At 40.2% G+C, this 22661-nt stretch overlaps 1 protein-coding gene across 4 annotated transcripts in view; it reads right to left on the reverse strand.

The window, feature by feature from the left end:
* NCOA3 (nuclear receptor coactivator 3) overlaps positions 1 to 15072 on the reverse strand; it is a 99964-nt gene extending 84892 nt beyond the window's left edge. For 2 of the 4 annotated variants that reach the window (XM_016204807.2, XM_016204805.2), the window contains exon 1: positions 14995 to 15072. The gene's annotated coding sequence lies outside the window, so the exon portion shown is untranslated. Of the gene's footprint in view, positions 1 to 11413; positions 11504 to 14994 lie in introns of those variants that run through there. The other 2 variants (XM_087818697.1, XM_087818695.1) reach the window with 2 other exon arrangements.
* Between the last annotated feature and the right edge of the window lie 7589 nt (positions 15073 to 22661).

A 22661-nucleotide genomic window follows, 5' to 3' on the forward strand; every position in this document is an offset into this window, starting at 1 on the left:
ACCAAACATTCAAAGAAGAATTAACACCTATTCTCCTCAAACTATTCCAGAAAATTCAAGAGGAGGGAAAACTCCCAAACTCTTTTTATGAGGCCAGCATCATCCTAATCTCAAAACTAGATACAGACACTACAAAGAAAGAAAATTACAGGCCAATATCCCTGATGAACATAGATGCTAAAATCCTCAACAAAATACTAGCAAACCAGATCCAGCAATATATTAAAAACATCATACGCCATGACCAAGTGGGATGTATTCCAGGGATGCAAGGCTGGTATAACATCCGCAAATCAATAAATGTGATACATCACATAAACAAAATGAAGGACAAGAATCATATGATCATATCAATAGATGCAGAAAAAGCATTCGACAAAATCCAGCACCCACTTCTGATAAAAACTCTCAGCAAAGTGGGAATAGAGGGATCACACCTAAACATAATAATATATATGACAAACCTACAGCCAACATCATACTCAATGGTCAAAAACTAAAATCATTTCCCTTAAAAACAGGAACAAGACAGGGGTGTCCACTTTCACCACTCTTATTCAACATAGTACTAGAAGTCCTTGCCACAGCCATCAGACAGGAAGAAAACATAAAAGGCATCCAAATTGGAAAGGAGGAAGTAAAACTGTCATTATTTACAAATGACATGATATTGTATATAGAAAACCCTAAAGACTCCATCAAAGTACTATTAGATTTGATAAATGAATTCAGCAAGGTAGCTGGATACAAAATCAACATCTGGAAATCAATGGCATTCTTATACACCAACAATGAACTTTCAGAGAGAGAAACTAAAAAAACAATACCATTTACCATTGCAATTAAAAAAATAAGATACCTAGGAATAAACTTAACCAAGGATGTAAAAGACCTATACTTGGAAAACTACAAGACACTGAAAAAGAAATAGAGAAAGATATAAACAGGTGGAAGAATATACCATGCTCATGGATTGGAAGAATTAACATCATTAAAATGTCCATACTGCCCAAAGCAATTTATAGATTCAATGCAATTCCTATTAAAATACCAACAACATATTTCACAGATCTAGAACAAACGTTTCAAAAATTTATATGGAACAAAAAAGACCCCGAATAGCTGCAGCCATCTTGAGAAAAAAGAACAAAGTGGGAGGGATCACTTTACCAGATATCAAACTGTACTACAAAACCACTGTAAGCAAAACAGCCTGGTATTGGTACAACACCAGACATATAGACCAATGGAACAGAACAGAGAACTCAGAAATAGACCCAAGCCATTATGGTCAGTTAATATTTGACAAAGGAGGCAAGAGCATACAATGGAGAAAAGACAGCCTCTTCAATAAATGGTGCTGGGAAAACTGGACAGGTACATGCAAAAAAAATGAAACTAGACCACCAACTTTCACCATACAAAAAAATAAACTCAAAATGGATAAAAGACTTAAATGTAAGTCGCAAAACTATAAAAGTCCTGGAAGAAAACATAGGCAGTAAAGTCACAGACATCTCAGGTAGTGGAATTTTCACTGATACATCTCCTAGGGCAAGAGAAACAAAAGAAAAAATAAACATATGGGACTACATCAAACTAAAAAGCTTCTGCACAGCAAAAGAAAACAGCCTCAAAGTACAAAGGAACCCCACAGTCTGGGAAAACATATTTGCAAAGGATGTATCTGATAAGGGGCTAACTTCCAAAGTGTACAAAGAACTCATACTACTCAGCAAGAGGAAGACAAACAACCCAATTAAAATATGGGCAAAGGACCTGAATAGACATTTCTCCAAAAAGGGCATACAGATGGCCAAGAGACACATGAGAAAATGTTCAACGTCGCTAATCATCAGAGAGATGCAAGTTAAAACCACAATGAGGTATCACTTCACACCTGTAAGAATGGCTACCATCAACAAATGACTTGTGCTGGCGAGGATGCGGAGAAAGGGGAACCCTAGTACACCGCTGGTGGGAATGCAGACTGGTGCAGCCACTATGGAAAACAGTATGGAGGTTCCTCAAAAAATTAAAAAGGGAGCTGCCTTTTGACCCAGTGATCCCACTTGTAGGAATATATCCTAAGAATCCTGAAACACTAATCAGAAAGAACATATGCACCCCTATGTTCATAGCAGCACAATTTACAATAGCTAAGATCTGGAAACAGCCCAAGTGCCCATCAGTAGATGAGTGGATAAAAAAGTTGTGGGACATTTACACCATGGAATACTATGCAGCTGTAAAGAAGAAGGTTCTCATACCATTTGGGATAGTATGGACAGACCTGGAGAATATTATGCTAAGTGAAATAAGCCAGGCAGAGAAAGACAAGCATCACATGATCTCACTTATATGTGGAATCTAAAGAACTTAATAAATTGATGAACAGAAATGATTCAATGACTTGGAAGCATGGAGCAGACTGATGAATCTCAGAGGGATGGAGGGGGGTGGCTTGGGTGGAGGGGGAGAGATTAACCAAAGAACTTACATGCATATATGTACAACCCAAGGACACAGACAATGGTGTGAAGAGGGACTGGGAAGGGGGTTGGGGCAAGGTGGAATGGGTCACTGTGGAGAAAAAGGGACATCTGTAATATTTTGAATAAAATAAAATAATCCCCACTGAGACAACCAAATAAATAAATAAAGTTACAATAATTTAAACACTAAATGTGACAAATGGCACACTTGTCAAAACAGCACAAATGTGGAGGCATTAAAAAGTTAAAACAATTCAGTAAGACAGTTAAGCATAAAAACCATGAAAAGAGAAGACAGTAAAATACAGCTTGGTAAAAAAATATATATATTCTACACTAACAGAAGCCATAAAGTGTGGGTTTTTCAGTGATGATTAAAGAAAAACAATGACAAAACCTCACAGGTAAGATTCAAAATTTTTAGCCCTGGCTAGTGTGGATCAGTTCATCCCATGCACCTAAAGTTCTCGAGTTCAATTCCTACTGAGAGCACATACCTAGGTTACTGGTTCAGTCCCTGGTCGGGGCATGTACAATAGGAAACCAATCAATGTGTCTCTCACATCAATGCTTCTCTGTTTCTCTGTTTTTCTCTCTCTCCCCCCCTTCCTCGCTCTCCAAGATCAATTAAAAAGAAAAGAAAAAAACAGTTTTTAGATAGATCTTTAGCATTTTTTCATTAGGATTATAATCAATATAACTGATGTTCTCAGTCTTAATTTGTAATAATAAATACAGAAATAGACAAGACTTCCTGATTCATTCTTATTAAAGAGAAAAAGAAAGATCACGTTCCAGACTATTTAAAATGAAAAATCACTTTTAACAGTTGAAGTAAAAAGTAACTATGTTTAAGAACTGATATGTTCCTTAACAATTTTAGTTTTTCTTTCCATTTATACAAATTAAGGAACGGGCTCTATAACACATATTTGCATAACTGTTGTTCAAGCTTTAATACACTTATTACTCCCCAAAATATATATATATGACCAAAAACTTGAGCATGAGTAAAGACATCTCTGATCACCAATAAAGATATGTACCACAATGCCATGGCCAGGTAGGGTAGCTCAATTGGTTAGAGCATCATCCCAATATGCCAAGGTTGTGGGTTTGATCCCGGATCAAGGCACATATAAGAATCAACCAATGAATGTATAAATAAATCAATCAGTGTCTCTATCTCTGTCTCTGCCCCCACTTCCCCCCCCCCTCAAAACAGTAAGTAAATAATTTTTTTTAAAAAGCCATGCCCAGCCGGAGTGGCTAAGCAGTTGAGCATCAACCTATGAACCAGGAAGTCACGGTTCAATTCCCAGTCAGGGCACATGCCCAGGTTGCAGGCTCAATCCCCAGTAGGGGGCGTGCAATGACTCTCTCATCATTGATGTTTCTATCTATCTCTCCCTTCCTCTCTCTGAAATCAATAAAACCATTAAAAAAAAAAAAAAAAAAAAGCCTAACCTTACCAAGTGTGGTAAACAATTGGAAATATCATACATTGCTGGAAGAATCATAAAATGATACAACCATGTTGAGAAAGAGGTAGCAGTTTCTGGGGAAAAAAATTTCTAAGATATTTTTTATTGATTTTTAGAGAGGGGGGGAGAGAGAAGCATCGATGTGAGAGCAAAACATCAATAGCCTGCCTCCTGCACGCCCCCTACCGAGGATCTAGCCCAAAACCCAGACAGGGAAATCGAACCAGCAACCAAACTGGCAACCTTTTGGTGCACAGGGTGATGCCCAACCAACTGAGTCACACCAGCCAGGGTACTGTCTTAAAATTTTTAAATGTTGAACATACACTTAGCATATAGCCCAACCATTCCATTCCCAGGTATTTACTCAAGAGAAATAAAGTATATGTCCACACCAAGCCTTGTGCACAAATGTCACAGAAGCTCTATTTTTTATAACCAAAAACAGGACACAACCCAAATGCTTATCAAGAGGTGAATGGATAAATAAATTTTGATATACCCATATACTGCAATCAATATTCCTTAGGCAATAAAAAGAAACTATTGCTATATGCAACATGGATGAATATCAAAATAACTATACCAAGTGAAAAAAGCCAGCCCCCCTTAAAAAAAAGTACATACTGTTATTTCCATTTATATATAATTCTCAAAAGTACGAACTAATCTTTAATGACACAAGGCAGATCAGTAATTACCTGAAGATGAGGGTGGGATGGATTACAAAAGGATAAAAGTAACTTTTGGAGGTAACAGATATTCCTATTATTGTAACTGGTGACAGATTCAGAGGTAGACACATATGTAAAAATTCAAACTGAACAATTTAAATATACACAATTAGATGTCAATTATACCTAGAAAAAGTTAAAAAAAGGAAGGAAGCAAGCAAACTATAGTGACAGAAAGTAGTTCAGTGGTTGACTGAATACCAAGCCCAGGAGACTGAATGCAAATAGGCAAGAAAACACTTCCTGGGGTGATGGAATGTTGTATATCTTTTTTTCTTTTTTAATATATCTATATTGATTACAGAGAGAGAGAGAGAGAGAGAGAGAGAGAGAGAGACATCAACAATGAGAGTCATCATTGATTAGCTGCCTCCTGAACGCCCCCAAATGGGGATCAAGCCGGCAACAGGGGCATGTGCCCTGACCAAGAATGGAACCTGGATCTCCTGGATCCTAGGTCGACAATCAACAGCTGAGCCACTCCTGCCCGGGCAATGTCGTATATCGTGACTGTGGTAGTAGTAACACAGCTTGTTTGCATTTGTCAAAACTCAAACTGCACACTTAAAATGGCTGGATTTTATAGTAAATATATTATACCTAAATAAAACAGATTTCTAAAAATACAAAAAAGCACACCAAATGTGATATAGGTATATTTTAAACACTTTTAAATACACTCAAAGGAACAAATATATATGGTCACAAGTTGTGCTCTACCACCTCATTAATTTATGCTACCAGTTTTATATCCTAACTGGTATTTTTATATTCTAACTGGTATTTTTATTTTGCATTTTTTAGTTTTTATATTTTATATTTATTTTAATGTTAAAAAAGAAAAACCATAAAAGTACTAGAAGAAATACATGAAAGAGCTTTTTAAACTTATCAGATTAAAAAAATGTGATACCACAATATGTTACTCAGAGATGAGAGTAACAGGCACTGCCATACACTGCTGGTGGATTTGTAAATTGATATAATCTCTATAGGGAGTGACTCGAGGACATGTTTTGTTGATTTTCAGAGAGGGAGGGAGGGAAGGAGAGGGAGAGAGGGAGGGAGGGAGGGAGGGACATAAGCTACCTCCCTCCCCTCCCCCCCACACACCAAGGCTGAGGATCAAACCTGCAACCTTTTGATGTATGAGATGATGCTCCAACTAAGTCGCCCAGCCAGGGCGCTACAAAATTTTTAAATTCATATTTTTTTAACCTAGCATTCTACTTCCAGAAGTTATTACTTGCTTTTTGACAAAACATGGGAACAGAGAAATATGTATAAGGATACTCACTTACAGCTTTTAGTATAATATGATATGGACAAATGATGATATATCCATTCAATGGAGTATTGTGTAACCATTAGAAAGAACTTAGAAGCTATAAAAACAGATATGAGATTTCTCCAAGATCATTTAGAAAGTACATCTAGTCCAGCTCTGGCTAGTGTGGATCAGCTGGTAGGAGCATGGTCCAGTACACCGAAAGGTGGCAGGTTCAACTCCAGGTCAGGGCACATACATATCTAGGTTGCAGGTCCCATCCCCTGCCCCAGTCAGGGCACATGCAGGAGGGAACTGATCAATGTTTCTCTCTCACATCGATGTTTCGTTTTGTTTTGTTTTTCTCTCCCTCCCTCTCTAAAAAAATTTTAAAAATAAAGGGGGAGGGAGAGAGAATAGGGAAAAAAGAAACTAAAGAGAGGCATAATCGTAAGTAAAGAATACAGTAGTAGCCTTTGGGAAGGGTAGCCATAAAGACCAAAGACCTGAGGTACCAGGAGCCTTACTTTTTCATGGTATACCTTTTAGTACTGCTTCTACTCTAAGACATTTATGCCTTCTTTTCAATTTAAAAAATATTCATAATTTTTTTACATAACTAAGTACTACAGAATAAAAGATGTGGGAAAGATTAAAAGCAGCAATCAGTTCCCTTTAGATCTATTCCATCTCCTCCATTAAGTTTTCCTTAACAATCCCAGTTGAAAATGACCTTTATTCCTCTGAACTTCCAAACCACTTATTTATGGTGCTGCAACTATGTTTTTTTCAATTACACTTATTTCTCAACTATATTATAAGCTCTTAGATCACAAGGGATTTTAATGCCCACAATACTTAGCACAATTCCTTGAGAACAGTGGTAATGAATAAAAACACTGTGTGTGTGTATGTGTTAATCCTCACCCAAGGATATTTTCCACTGATTTTCAGAGAAAGTGGAAGGGAGGGGGGAGAGGGAGAGAGAGAGAAACATTGATGTGAGAGAGACACATCAATTAGTCACCTCCCACATGCTCCCCAATCTGGCCAGGGATCGAACCTGCAATCCAAGTACATGCCCTTGACTGAGAATTGAACCTGCGACCCTTCAGTGCATACCCGATGCTCTAACCACTGAGAATGCCAGCCAGGGCTATGAATAAAAACATTTGCACAACTTAAAGGACTGTCCAATCCTAGGGCAATTGGGAAATATGAATGTATTCTAAGACCCAAACATGATTTATCTGGGACATCTCTATGAAGGAGACACAGGTCCCTAGCAAATCCTTAGGATTCTCATTTTATCTCAATTTCCAGGAAGAAAAATTAACTTGAGAGTCAAACGCTAGAAACTTTCACATCCAAACACCAAGGATTTTGGTGTACCTAAAATTAATATAATTCAAAAAATAATACAGGATTTTAAAAGCTTATAAAAGGGAAGGTCCTTACCTCAAAAGAACAGTCTATTTGAATCTGCCCTACCAATCAATAAATACTGACTCCTATGCATATGAAGAGACGATTATAATTAATATCAGGCAACAAGAATATTTTCAGTCGTGGTCTGGGAAATTTACTTAAATGAAACAGGATCTGAGCTGGACCTTAATGACGAGAGAAGATAACAAGGGCGAAGACGCAGCATGACAAACAAGAGGTAACAAAAATGGAAAAGATTGATTTTTAAAAAGACCAGCAAGAGCTGAATATTAGATGAAGAAACCTGGGTTGTACTCTGAAGATTTTTAAGCAAAAATATGTGATCAAGTGATGTTTAATAATATTAAAGTGGCAGAAGTATAGAATACTGGGAAAAAATGTATCAACAGGATTCTGAAAAAACAAAACCATTTTATTCAATACCATCACTCACTCAACACTCAATGAATATTTACACGATCAAGTCTTGAAATGCCTTACCTCTGTGCTGCTGCTAATGATTTCTCACCAACAAGAACTATGCTCTCTCCATATTAAAATCTTACTCATTTTTCAAAGTCCTGCCTCCTGATTACCTAGTCAGAAGAAGTCCTTTTTCTCCTCTGAACTCCAGGACCTTTAATAGGCAAAACAGACTGTCTTATACTGAAGTGATGTGATGAGCACTTGATTGTACACACTTGGAGGTCAAAACCTTTTTAACTCTCACAGTGCCTTACGTAGTAAAAGCTTAATAAACGGTAAGTAAGTATATGGGGGAATTAACAACAGCCAAGCAGTAGCAAATTACAAAGCTTAAGGCCCCATGGCTAAGAGAATGGTATGAAAAGTCAGTTTAAAAAGTCACATGTGGGAGCTATTTTGAACCCTCAGAGGAAAAAGGGGGAAGACTGAAGGTTATTGGTGAAAGTTCACAGTTTCAGGTTTGCCTAATTTACATCAATACACCTAAGACTTCCACCATCCTAGATATGGCTGTGGACTTTGAAAGCAGCTTCCTGAATTTATTTTATTGATTCCTGAAATTATTTTTAAAACTCAATATAGTAACAAGTCCTGTTTTATTATATGAAGAAGATACCACTGATCCTTCAATGGATGCAACATGCCTGATGAGTTATTTCTCTCACTGGTGAAGCTAGATTTTCCTAGATGCAATCAAATACTTGCACTGATATCAAGGGAGCCAACTGCCTTGGAGGGGATAAAAGTATGGTCATAAAACCACCACCAGGCAGGTAAAAAAGAAAAGAGTTTGGATGGAGCACAGTGTGTGTAGACTAAAAGACAGTTTGGTGAAGAGAACACTGGGTAATCCTTAAAACACTTAATAAAGTTGCCAAATTTCAATCTGGAAACAAAATCAAGCTGATATAGCTACTCTACAGAGTGACTTAAATTCAGTAATAATTTCACTGATGACAGCTTTACTGAGAGTAAAGAAAATATTACTTCACTTTCTTAAACCAGAAGGAGGAGATGAAAAACTCTCTCCCCCCACCAACACCCCTCAGGCACACACACACATTTTTTGCAGCTCATAGGATATACTATGGTGAAGTCAGGAGCTCAAAGTCATCCAGTCCCCACACTCACGAGTCAGTACAGAAACCTGCATCTACACACCATTATCTAGTATTAAAAAGCTTAATCCACTTAATGTTTGACCAATAAAATGTAAATAAAAATTCTGCACATCTAATATAAGAAATCTGGGAAGACAGCATACTCCACCCTTTTGTTTTATAAATCTAAAAAGATAGATTTGTACAAACCTTCCAGTACAAGTTCACAAATGATTCTCAACTCTTCACTGATAAGTATTCTTTTTATTTTTTTTAAATGTCTTTATGATTTCAAAGAAAGGAAGGGAGTGGGAGAGAGAAACATCAATGATGAGAGAGTCACTGATCCGCTGCCTCCTGCACGCCCCCTGCTGGGGATCGAGCCCTCAACCCAGGCATGTGCCCTAACTGTGAATCGAACCCGGATCTCCTGGATCATATAGGTCGATGCTCAATAGCTGAGCCACACCAGCAGGGCAATAAATTTTCTTTTTAAAATAACAAGTTAACAAATAATATTGATTAGATAATAAAGGAGGAAAATATTTAAAGGTTTTCATGTGTGAATTTAAGTTTTGTTTTAAAACTGAGTATTTGATCATGCTGCTCTTTCCACCAATAACAATAACAATTAACTTTCATTTATAAAAATGTCAGTTTCAGACATTTCGATTATGATAAACAAACATTTCCTCTCAAAGTAAAAATAATTTGGTTTCAGATTTTACTTAAAAAGAAAAGCAAGGAATATTTATTCTAAAAGACACTCCCCCATCTTTTTTGGTTAAAACCCTTTCTTCCCCCTCCCCAGGCTTTCTTCTCTTTTGTACTCAAGTTCTCAAATGCATAAGATGGAGGAACAATACCACAATACAACTGCAGGCTTCCTGCCTACTAGTCAGTCATTATTCTTAAGACTTGAGAACTTTCAAAACACTGCTTGGGTTGTTTGAAATTCCCTCTTTCAGGTCTTCCCTCCTTCGTGGAACATATATTTAAAAGAATGACTTCAAAAATGTCTTGCTGCACCCAATCAAAACTCTACCCAAAATAAAAACGCTAGCCTTCAAAATGAATGTGAGATGTAAATGCCTGAATTCTGGCAAAACCTATCTAAAAGTACAGAGCAGAAAGAATATATTTCTGGCCTAGCATAAAAATAGTATTTTCTCATATGTATATTAATCCTGTTTCTGAAATTTTTCATATTTCTATGGAAATATCTTAAAGACTATAATAGTACCATCACTTTTTTTTTTAAGCAATACCACATAGATATCTAAAGGTCTCAAACTACACTGGGCTGAAGAGAAAGGGCTACATTAATTATTACTGACAAAGGAAAGTTCACACTAAAATGAAGTACATTCATTTATTTTAAAAAGTTGTCAGGGCAGAAAAAATTACCAGCAGTGGTCACCTGGAAACCTGGGGAAATTCCTATTTCCTCTGACCACACTTTGGTGGTGGCAGTAGTACTTACTAATAAACTTATCTGGTTGTTAAGATAAACCAATGGAGCTATTCGATTGGAGGAAGGGGGTATATAAATTATCTGCCCAGTTCAACATACGTTCTTTCCTTTTTAAAGGCAAAAGCATTTAAAATGAAGGTGAAACACATTGGTTCATGAATAACAACTTGTCAAATTGTTACAATAAATAAAAATTTTCCCACATCTCTAACAAAAACAAAAAGACTAATTTAAACAGTATTCAATAAAGCTCAATCCCAATAAAACAAAATAATTTAGCTACTCCCCTGGAGTTTGTTATAATGGGATTTAACCTGTACACTCAACATTCAATTAACCATGAGGCTTATCCTAATTGAGGATTATGCTAACTTATGCAGTCCTTTCCCATCTATCCATCTACCAGTCCTACTCAGCTGCCGCAACTACCAAAAGCAAAGCCCCAGGGAATAGTAGATTATCCACTACTATGCGATACCCAGGCCAATATTCCCTTTTCATCATGATGTGGATGATGAAGAGTTAAATTCAGTAATCTAGTCAGCCTACTCTCCAAAAAGTGATGCTTCATTAACCCTCACAGCCTCTAACCAAGAAAATTAAACATTTCAGAATACCTTCATAGGTGAACAGCAGACCAAAAATAAGTGACACTCTTTCCCAGAACTTAGCAAAAAATATATGTAAATATTAACAGAAAAGAAAAAAATAGCATACAGATGTCCCTAATGAAAAATAGGGTAAAGGACAAACAGAAAAGACTAGTTCATTTACTCTTAGAATATTCTTTAAAATAGGTAAAGCCTGTGTGCCTGTTAGGTCAGACTTCTTTCCCTTGCCTCTAGGCCACAAGGTTTACTACAGTTAGTTAAAATAAACCTTTATTACTGCCTCCTGTAAATTGACCTAGGTCAGCAGAACCTACCAAACTAAGTTAATGCTTACCAAGTTGGGAACTGGCAGCATGTAGTCTAAGAAGATTATCCAGTTTGCGGATAAACCAGCCTCCTAGACACTGCACGTCTTCCCTTCTACTCCTGCTGTGTATCTTCTGGCCATTTTCCTCCTCATTTAATATCTCTCCACCAGAAGGTAAGAAAACGAAAGGCGGTTAAATTTAAGTCAATCCCATCATTTGTTAGGGGGCTGAAAATAAGGTTAGGTTCTGGACAAATTGCATCCTTAACACAAAATAATCTTCTCCCAGGAACCCTGTCAGAAAACCAAATGGGCCAAATGAATTTACCTAGCAAACATTAACAAAGTGAAAAAATAAGCCTCATTACAATAGAGCACCTCCTCCACTTCAACTGTGAAATGGTCATTTTCTAATCCCTTCCCCCACCCCCAAAAGAACTCAGAATGGAAGAAAATGCCAACATTTTACTGCAGCACTCAATCTCAATGCTATTCCTGAGGTTCTAAACTAACTAATACAGTCTAACCATTTATTTCATCAGAACTGTGAGGAAAAAGAAAGGTTAACATGCCTTTCCAACACTAATGTTCTGCTCGCAGAGCTTTAACCACTCAATAATACAAACAGGGAATATTCTACAAAGTATAATAAATTCAAACCAAATTGGGACAGGTTCTCTCTGGTTTAACCTATGAGAAACTGCAGTACCTCTTCAATCATGATTAAAAGAATAACAATTGTGTTAAATTGTGGTCTCTCTGCTGTGTTGACAAATAACAACTGCAGGCTATATTCATTCCAAACTTGCAACAAATTAAAAGTTTTCAAAAGTAGTCCTACATCCTCTGACCAAGGCTTGAAATTATACAGCTTTAAAAAAATGTAAAAAACAAATAAACAAAAACAAAAAAAACCTAAAACCATTTATTTTAATACCAGTTAAGGATAGGATAATAGGAGTTTTTTTATCTTACCCTATTATCCAAACTAAAATAAGAATTTTTAAATCATTTTTGAAAGACTTTTCAAAAACAAAGTAGTCTTCAAGTTAAAAAGTACTATTCTAAAATCATACTGCTAATGCACAAAAGACTGAATTTTAAAAATCTGTATCTTTAGTATGTCCCTGACATAGTAAGGAAGTTTACTTCAAAAGACCAGTCAAGAAAGCATTAGTAAGTAATCATTTAAGAACTATTTTTAATTTACATGTGTCCTAGAAAAGGGGTCTAGGGTCCAACAGTACATTCACTCCTTACTGAATGAATTCTAACTTATTTGCTTACGGGGTGGGACATGATTTATAGAAATAATTCTTCTTCCGGAGGAAAATGCACAATATACTCACTTTCAAAATATAATAAAATTATTTAATATAACCCTTAATACTTTAAGCTCTAATATCACTGAATTTTTTAATGAGTTGCTAGTGTTGGTAAATTCAAAACCACCATTCTAAAACACAAAAATATAAATCCTGTTCATTATGCTGGAGTTGTTCTGCATTTTCAAAGCCTCTGTAGTTAAGGAATATTTTATGGTAGAAACATTTGCTGTAACTGCTCTAGAAACATTACAGCTTCCCACTTAGTCCACAATCTTCACATCCAAAATGTACTTCTATATGCCAGAAGCTGGCATATGCATTTTTTTAATGCTGATTGAACAATTAAGTCATTTCTATCGATACATAAAATACCCCTATAATTTAGGATCACAGGCAATCTAGATTGCTTCTCATTTAAATGCAGAACCTGAAGCAACCTCCGGTGACAGGAGCTATAGTGTTCAATATCATTTTACATGTTAGAGAGGCTTCGTCTTACATACAAACAATGAACCCAGCAGGGTTCTTCATCCTCAAGCCACAGAGATTGTTATTTCTTTAAGGGTGTTAGTAGATAAGGCAACATAAGCACTAAGTTCTAATAGCTAGCAACATTTTTTTAAGACAGTAAAAAGTAAAAAGCATTCCCACCCATTTTCCCTTTCTTCTGTTCATTTTATTTCCCTGCTTTTGGTATTCAACAGGGGTGTGTTTCAAATGAAAACCTTAAAATAATTACCCCTAGGACGAAGGATATTCTCTAAACCAGTAATAGTCGTCGCCTCCTACCACGGGGGAATTGGAGGGGTTAGAGTAGAAGAGACTTATTTTTCAGTGTTCTGTGCCTTTCCATGTGGGTATATCTGATAGAATCTATTTTAAATAAGCAAGCAATAATTAGCACAAACTTAAGGATTTCCATTTAACATTTTAGTTTATGCGGCATTCACTGACGACCTATGATTTTTTCCCCCCATTATCCTCTAAACAACCTGCTGCCACAAACACTGAAGCTTTCCTGCAGCCAGGGACCAGTTACCAGGCCAGGCATTTAAATCAAGGAGATGCAGCAATCTCACTCAACACTACTACCACTCTCACTCATCTCATTCAACTCCATTTAAAACCACTGCAGCAAGCCAGCTGGTACTCGCCTTCCTGTTTCTTGACGGTGCAGGGTTAATAACAAAAACAGCTTGGCTTTGAAGCGCTGCTCAAAAACTGCAAAAAGGAAGCCTTCACATTCGATAGGAGGGGGGGAAAAAGTTTTGACTTCGAGAGGATCGCATACCTTTCGTGTCACTCCATTTGGGAACCCCGAACTCCCTGCTAAGTGAGATTTGGAGACGATGCTCTCTCCCTCTGACAACTGCTCTTTTGGTTAACTTTCCGCCCTGAGTGCCCTCAAGCTGCCTGGGAAGCAACTAAGCCTTCCAGCGACTCGGACTGTTTTTTAAAGACATGCGCAAGACGAACAGTTTATTTAAATCACTACAAACTGCATCAATGTCCGTAAGAAAATGAGAGAGAGAGGGGACGCGGGGGGAGGGGGGGGCGGTTGAGTAGTAATAATAAAGACAGCCAAACCCGAAATTTATCCACCAGCTTCCCACTTGCCATTTCCCAGCCTTCACACCAGAGGTAGCAAAATGCGTTTTTACTAAGAAAACTGCTGAGAACCTACCCGTGCCCAAAATGGAAATTCCGCAGATAATTTGTGTTAAGATATTTAAAATGCCCGAATGTAGGAGGAAACACAGCAACAAAATCCGACCCCATCCTGAGTGACTGGGAAGCTGGGGGGGGGGGGTCGGCGGGGGTCTGTGTGCTGCCCCCGCCCCCTAATTCTCCCGAATAACTACGAAGGAGTCAAGGCAGCGGGAAGAGGGGAACGCCGGCGGCAGCTTCCAAAAGCCGCCCTCAAGGGCTGGGGAGGCAAAAGGATGATAAAACTTGCGGGAGAGAAGGGGGGAAAGTGGGCCCCCGCGGTCTCCCCCAAACTCCGCGGGGTGACCCCTCCCTGCGGAGACCCCCTCGGATCCCCAAGCCCGCTGCCGCCCAGCTTTGACTTCCCTCCTCCGGCTGCCCCCAGGCTGCGGGGAAGCGGCGCGGCCCCGGCACCCCGAAACTCTCAGCGCGCCCCCCCGCTCGGCGCGCCCCTCAGCACCTCTGGGAGCCCAAGCCGCCGGCTCGCGCGGCAGCCCGGGGGACTCGCCCTCTTGCCTCCACCTCACACTCCACCCCCTCGCCCGCTGCTGCTCCTCCTTTATCTCCACTCACCGCCCGCCGCCATTTTCCTCGCAGATCAGCTTTAAATCGGAAACTCGCTGCTCTGCCCGCAGCCGCCACAGCCGCCGGCGCCGCCGCCGCCACCACCGACTCAGCCGCCGCGGTTGCCGCCGTCGCTGTGGAGGAGCTGAGGGGCCAGCGGCTGCAGCCACGGCGCCAGGACCGCCGGGATATGTAGTCCCAGGGCCACGCCCAGCACTACCGGTCCCAGGGGGCCTTGCGCGGCCTGGGAGCTGGGTGCCCCTGCCCCACCCGGCTTCCGCGGCGCGAGGGCGTGGCCTCGTGGACCCTCGGCCGGCTTTCTCTCGTTTGCCGCCTGGGAGCTGGGGCAGGTCAGGAGCAGTGAAGTGCCTACCCCTTCCCTTAATTTTTTCTTCCTTTCTTTTTTTTTTTTAAATCCTTACCGAAGAGACACATCAATTGGTTGCCTCCCGCGCGCGCCCCGCACCGGGACTGGGGATGGAACCTGCAACCCAGGTAGTGCCCTTGACCGGTCATCGTACCTGCGACCCTCGGGTCCCCGGGCTGATGCTCTAACCACTGAGCCAATGCAGCCAGGGTCTTCCCTGAATTTTTTCATACTTGCTTTCATCCAGTAATATCTGATACTTCTGGAGCATTTATTGTGTGCGAGCACTGATCCTCAAAACGAGCGGTCCTTAGGGACCACTGTTATCCTCACTGTTCGGAGGAGCACACTGAGGCACAACGTCAGAAGCCTCGGGCCTGTTCAGTAGATGCTAAAGTCACTGGGTAAAAGCTTGCTGGGCTGTAGGATATTCACTTTATATTCAGCCTCGGAGTATCATGCCACGGAGTACTCTTCACAACAGGGGAACAGCCTGCTTTACTGTGGCGAGATCTACAGACATCACCTGAACCAAGTCATCAGTCACCAATCATCATCACTTACCATCACCAATAATGGATCAAACTGACATTATGTGTCTGCTGATATGCAATGGGAAAGGCATAATGTCACCCTTGTAGTAAGTATTGTCACACACACACAAGCTAAACTGAACCTAACCATGAAAAAAACAATAGGACAAATCCAGAATGTGGCACATGCTACAAAACACCTAGCTTGGACTCTTAAAAATATCAAAGCATAAAAGAGGTGGAAACCAAAGTCAATATGTGAACCTTGATTGGATCCAAGTTTTGGGGGTTTTATGTAAAAAGGACTTTGAGGGGAATTTTTAATATGGACTATATATTAGATAATAATATTGAATCAATATTAAATGTCTTGAGTGTGAATAGAGTAAAATAAATAACCACTAGTTCCACCACTATCATTTCCCACCTGGGCTACTGCAGTAGCTCCTCACTGCTTCCTGCTCCCATTCCCTCCTTTTCCTCCTGGAGTCTATTCTCAACATAACCACCAGAAGGACCCTGGTAAAAAACAAGTCACTTAATGTCTCTCCTCCAAAATCTTTGCAGTTAAGCCCCACCTAACCTGTCTCTCCCCTACTGTTCTCGTTCACTCCCTACTGTGAGTGGCTCTTTGGGGTCCCTCCAGCATGCCTACCACTCTGGCCTCAGGTTTTTTCCAGAACATCGAAGTCTCTCACTTCCTCATTTCACCATGGTCATTGTTCAAATGTCACATTTTCACTGAGGCCTTCCCTAATTTCTCTTATTTTAAGTTCCCACCCACTCCAATCCCAGCTCTCTCTACCCCTCTTCCCTGTTTCATTTCTCTTCATAGGACTTTTTATCTTTGGAAACTCCATATATTTTTGTTTAATTGTGGTATTTATTATCTTTTTCTCTCACTAGAATGAAAGCTCCAAGGTGGGATTTTGTCTCTTTTGGTCTCAGATGTAACCTTAGCACCCACTCAATATTTGCTACATTGATGAATTCACTCCATCAAACAACAGATAATACTATGTTAGATGTTGAGAATCCAGAACTGAAATACTAAGACCCTGTATAAACTTTCACCTGAACAACTGCACCTGTCCCTGGGCGCTCACCTTGCTTCTCCCATTAGTCTTCCTATAAGCCTCTCCCCACACAGTAGCTAGAGGGATCTTTGAAAAATCATAAATTATGTCACTTCTAACCTGAACATGTTCCAATAGCATCCCATTGCATTTGGTACAAAACCCAGACCCCAACTGATTTGGTCTCTGCTTTCTCATCAAGTAATAACATATCTTTTCGCATGTCTTACCCTATGCCAGACACCAACATCCCTGATGGTTCCTGAACATACCAAGCATGCTCCTGTTTCAGGGCCTTTCACTTTGCTGTTCCCTTTTGCTGTCTGAAATTTTCTTTCCTCCTGGCTTGCTCCCTATTGTTATTAAGGTCCCTCCTGAAGTGTCTCCTCCTCAGGTAGATCTTCTAAACACCATACTTTATTTTCTTCAGAATGATTAACACTACCTGAATTTTGTTTAATTGTCCATCTCCCTCTCTAGACTATAAGCTCCAAGAGGGCAGGGAATTTGTTTAGTTCACTGCAGTGTCTCCAGCGCCTAGATTAGTGCCTGGCCTAGAGTAGGCACTTAAATATTTGTGGAAGAAGAAGAAGAAAGAAGAAGAAGAAGAAGAAAAGAAGAAGAAGAAGAAGGAGGAGGAGGAGGAGGAGGGAGGGAGAGAGGGAGGGAGGGAGGGAGGAAGGAGGGGGGAGGGACGGGGAGGGAGGGAGAGGGAGAGAGAGAGAAAGAGAAAGAAAGGAAAGAAAGAAAGAGGGGAATGAAAGAGAAAGAAGGAAGAAAAAAAGAAGGGGTGAAAAAGGATAGCCCTGGCTGGTTTGGTTCAGTGGTTAGAGTGTTGGCCCGTGAACTAAAGGGTCCCAGGTTCCATTCTGGCCAAGGCACATATCTCGGTTGCAGGCTCATCCCCGGCCCCAGTTGGGGTGCGTGCAGGAGGCAACCAATCAATATCTCTCTCACACATTGATGTTTCTCTCTTTCTCTCTCTCTCTCCCTCTCTCTCTCTCTCCCTTCCACTCTCTCTAAAAAGCAATGGAAAAAATATCCTCTGGTGAGGATTAAAAAAGAAAGAAGGAAATAAATTTATTAATTCTATTAATATTAACTTGTACATATGTTCACAGAAAGTGTAACTGATATTAATAATAAATAAATAAATTTACAAGTTGTTGGAGACCCAAGGACAGACCCCCTAATGCAAGGGGTGTCAGAAAAGGCTTCCAGGAGGAAGCAACTTTTGTGCTGACTTTGGCAGTGTTTTGATGGAGACTGCACATGATCTCAGACTGAACAACATCTGGGAAATAAGACTCTAGACTTAAAATCTGAGCCTGATGAGTGACACCATCTACTAAATAGTCTGTGAAGGTGCCTGCCATCATTCCTTCTTCCCTGTTTGCATGAGCCACTCCTCCATCAAGAGGTAAACTTTATTTCCTCTTCCTTGAATTGGGATTGCTCTGTAACTGTTTGACCAATGGAAAGGGTGGAAGTTATATGGTGGGACTTTCAAGCCACTTTCTTCCTCTTGGAACCCAGCTGCCATGCTATGCAAATCTCCAGTCACACAGAGAGGCCATGTGGAGGAAAATTAAGGCACTCGAGTCGAGAGCCCCAGCTAAGATCCCAGGAAAGGACCAGTAGTAACTCCAGCCATCTTTTCTTTTTCTTTTTTTAATGTTTTGATTGATTTCAGGGAGAGGGAGAAAGAGGCAGAAACATCAGTGATGAGAGAGAGTCACTGACCAGCTGCCTCCTGCACCCCGCCCCCCACCCCCACTGGGGATTGAGCCCGAAACCTGGGCATGTGCCCTGACCAGGAATCGAACCTGGGCATGTGCCCTGACCAGGAATCGAACCAGTGACTCCTGGTTCATAGGTCAACACTCAACCACTGAGCCACGCCAGCCAGTCTCTCAGCCTTCTTGAACACTCCAGTGAGTCAACCTTCTTGCACATTCCAGTCCTTAGAGGACTCAAGTAACTACAGCTCCCACCAACAAGATCTGGAACAAAAGAACCACCCACTGGGCCCAATCAACCTACAATATCATGAGAGAGAATAAAATGGTTGTTTTTTAACCACTGAGTTTTTCAGTGGTTTGTTATGCAGCAGTTGATAACTGAAACACTCTACAAATTTGTGGACTTTTGTTAAACTGTGGTTGAGAACTTTCAATAGATAGGGAGAGTAGTCAAATTTTGAAATTACTCCAATAAAACTGGCTTAGCCTAGGAGACACTCTGTGAGGATGGAATTAGGTCACCTAGCTAAAGCTCTCCAAAAATGAGGGGATTCTATTTACAACATCTCTGATTGCATGAAATCTCTGCTTCATAATCCCAGGATGGGTGCTCACTTCCTCAAGGGCAGCTGTGCCAGTCAGGGTTTTTGGGTTGCAAGCAACAACAATAGACTCTGGAATGTAGTAAAATTACATGTAGAAACTTACAGAATCAAAGGGAAGGAGGACCAGGCCCAGAAATGTCAGAAACCAAAGGAAAAGAAGATCTTGAACATTTTATCTGGGACCAGCAATAAATCTAGAGAAGATCAATCGTGTTATTCTATCTCCTCATCACCCTATCTCAAGATTCAAATTCAAAAAAGGAATTTGTCCAAATGGTCTAGTTTGGGTCACATGTTGTATATGCAAGTAACGGGCTACCAGACCGATAATAATGCTAACCAACCTGCCTACAACTTAAACTTACTCTCAAATAATTCAGGTGCAGGAAAAAAGTACACACAGGTGCATGTAAGCAAATGTGGCAAACTTTTATCAATTAATAAATCTAGGTTCAGGGTACACAGGTGTTTCTTGTAAGTTTTCCATCATGGGTCTTTTATATCGCCATTTGACAGATGAGTAAACGGAAGCATTGGACAAGTAACTTGACCAAGGGTATGAACTACTAAGTACTAGAGTCAGGATATAAACCCAGGCTCACAAGCTCATATTTTTAACTATTGTGCTGTGCTGCCTCTCCACAGACGCAGAAACAATAAAGACATTAGTGTGTTCATCAAGGACCTTCTGCTCCATCATCTCCAGCACTTTGGTTTTTGTCCTTACTTTATAGCCTCATGGATGCAAGATGGCTGTCAGAGCTGAAGCATCCCATCAAATCACAACCAAGTGCAAATGCAGGAGACAGAAGACTGGGTGTCAAGAAAGATATTGTATCTCTCCCCCCCCCTTTTTTTTTTTTGGATATAAAACTGTTTCCCAAAATTTCCCCTTTCCCCTCACTGCCTCCCACCCCCAAAGCAAATGTCCTCTCACTTCCCATTACAGTGGTTAAGAGTCTGGGCTTTGGCACTCACTGCCTGACTTGCTCGGCTGGTTCTGCTACTTATAAACCTGTGTGATAGTGGCCTGGTGACTTAAACTTTCGGTGCCTCCATTTCCTAAAACGGGAACCACAATAATAATAATACCTATTCCACAGGGTTATAATGAGGATTAAATAAAACAATACTGAAATCCCTAAGAACGATGCCAAGCACAAAGTACACCCTCAATAAATGTTAATAATGATTACGTATGGCAGTTTCTGACTTGGGGTTTGCAGGGATTAATATCCAAAGGTTAGTCACAATTTCCTCCTTTTCCCTCCATTTTGCCTCATTATAGTTATTACAGCCTGAAATTTCCCCGCAAGTGAAAATAGATTGCTCAGGTGGACCTAAACCCTGCACATGGCTAAAGCTCTGCTTCGAAATACCTAATCTGAAAATGAGCTGGCCCTGTTCCAGGCTCCACCCCAGGGCTGTACTCTGAACTACCCCATTCCCTGGGCAGGACACACAGCTGATGGGGCTGCGGACACACAGAAGAGATTTCAAGCCAATGAATGCTTCATTTGTTGCTTTGCTTAAAAGGGGGAAGCACCTCTTCAAAGACTCACATTTAAGGCAAATTTTGGGTAGGAAAAGGCATCCTGAGCCTTTCAACCCAGAGTAACCATGTTCATGCCTCTTACTTTAAACCTAGATCAGGATTTGGCAACCTGTGATTTCTGTGCCAGGGGTGGCACACGAGCCAGCTGGAATTGGCACCTGGGCTGGCTGCAACAGACCTGCCCATCCCTGCAACCTACAAATGACTCTCCACAGCTGGAAGAATTTTAAGCCAAGTTACTTTTTTTTTCTTTCTGAGACTTATGAAATGCATTGGCTTTGGGGAAAAACAATTTGCTACCAAATGCTTCAAAAGTACCCATTGCAGGAAGGCTGAACTTTTTTTTTAAAGGTGTTGGCAAGGGTGAGGGGAAATGGGACTTTCATACATTGCTGGTAGGGCTGTAAAACGGTGCTGCCATTTTGGAAAACAGTCTGGCAGTTCTTCAAATGTTAGACATAGAGCTGCCATATGACACAGCAATTTCACTCCTAGGTATACACCCAAGAGAATTTAAAATATATGTCAAAACAAAAACCTGCACAGAAATGTTCATAGTGAGATTATTCATAATATCCAAAAAGTGGAAACAATCCAAGTGACCATCAACTGATGAATGATTAAACAAACGTGGTCTAGCCGTACACTGGAATATTATTATGCAACGAAAAGGAGTGAAGTACTGAGATCTACTATAACGTGGGTGAGCCTTAAAACATCAGGCTAGGCAAAAGAGGCCAGTTACATATGATATAATTCCATTTATATGATGTAAATAAGAATAAGCAAATCTATAGAAACAGAAAGTAGATGGAGGTTGCTAGGGCTGGGAGGATGGGGGGCTGGGAACGTTGGCCATGGAGGTGTACAGAGTTTCTTTAGGAGACGATGAAAATATTCTGAAATTAGTGATGATGGCTGAGTGACCGAGGAGATGCTAAAAAACACGTGTGCCCTTCAAAAGGATAAATTTCACGGTTTGTGAATCATATCTCAATAAAGCTGTTACTAAGGCTGTTATTTTTTTTAAGTTCCATTGTGGCTAACGCAATTGTGATTTTATAATTTTCATATCTTGTTCAGAGATATGAAAATTTTTTAAAATAATGATAGAAATTCAAAAGGTATTTTTAAAAAAGTAAACAGTGAAAAGTAACTTTCTCCCCACTGCTGTTCCCCAATCCTCCTGTTTCCAGGGACAACGCTATCATGATTTTCTTGTCTCCCAGGGATATTCTATGCCTCTACAACCTCATACGTGTGTTGCTTCTTATACAAACAAGAGCATACCATCCACAATGTTTTGCCCCTTGTTTCATCACTTAATTATGTATCACGGAAAGTATCCCATAAGGACCTTGTGATAAGGTTCACAGAAAGCTGTCTTGCTTTTTAAACAACTGTTAGAAGTCTGTGGATGTTACTAGACCCTTAGGTTGTTCCATATCTTTACTGTTACAATGAATTTCCTTGTACCTGTCTCTTAAAAGCAACGTGTTAACAGGGACTAGTAATCACAAAATATAAAGAAGGAAGTAGAGATCTCTTTAACGAGCCCTTTCTAAATGAACTCAGTGATGTCAAGCTGAGGATCTTCCCACCACGAGCAGAGGGATAGACCAGAGGGGGCATGGGGAGGAGACAAAGAAGCTGTCTAACAATCGCGGTGTTTTGGATCAAGACAGCTCAGAGTCTCGAAATGGAAGAATCTCCAAGGCTGGATGCAGGTCTTTGGTTCAGATGTGAAAGGACATCCTTGAAGATGGCCAAATCAGGTGTCATCAAAAGGTAATCCTAG

The sequence above is a fragment of the Miniopterus natalensis genome, chromosome 7, assembly GCF_054644295.1.
Source record: "Miniopterus natalensis isolate mMinNat1 chromosome 7, mMinNat1.hap1, whole genome shotgun sequence".
NCBI lineage: Eukaryota > Metazoa > Chordata > Mammalia > Chiroptera > Miniopteridae > Miniopterus > Miniopterus natalensis.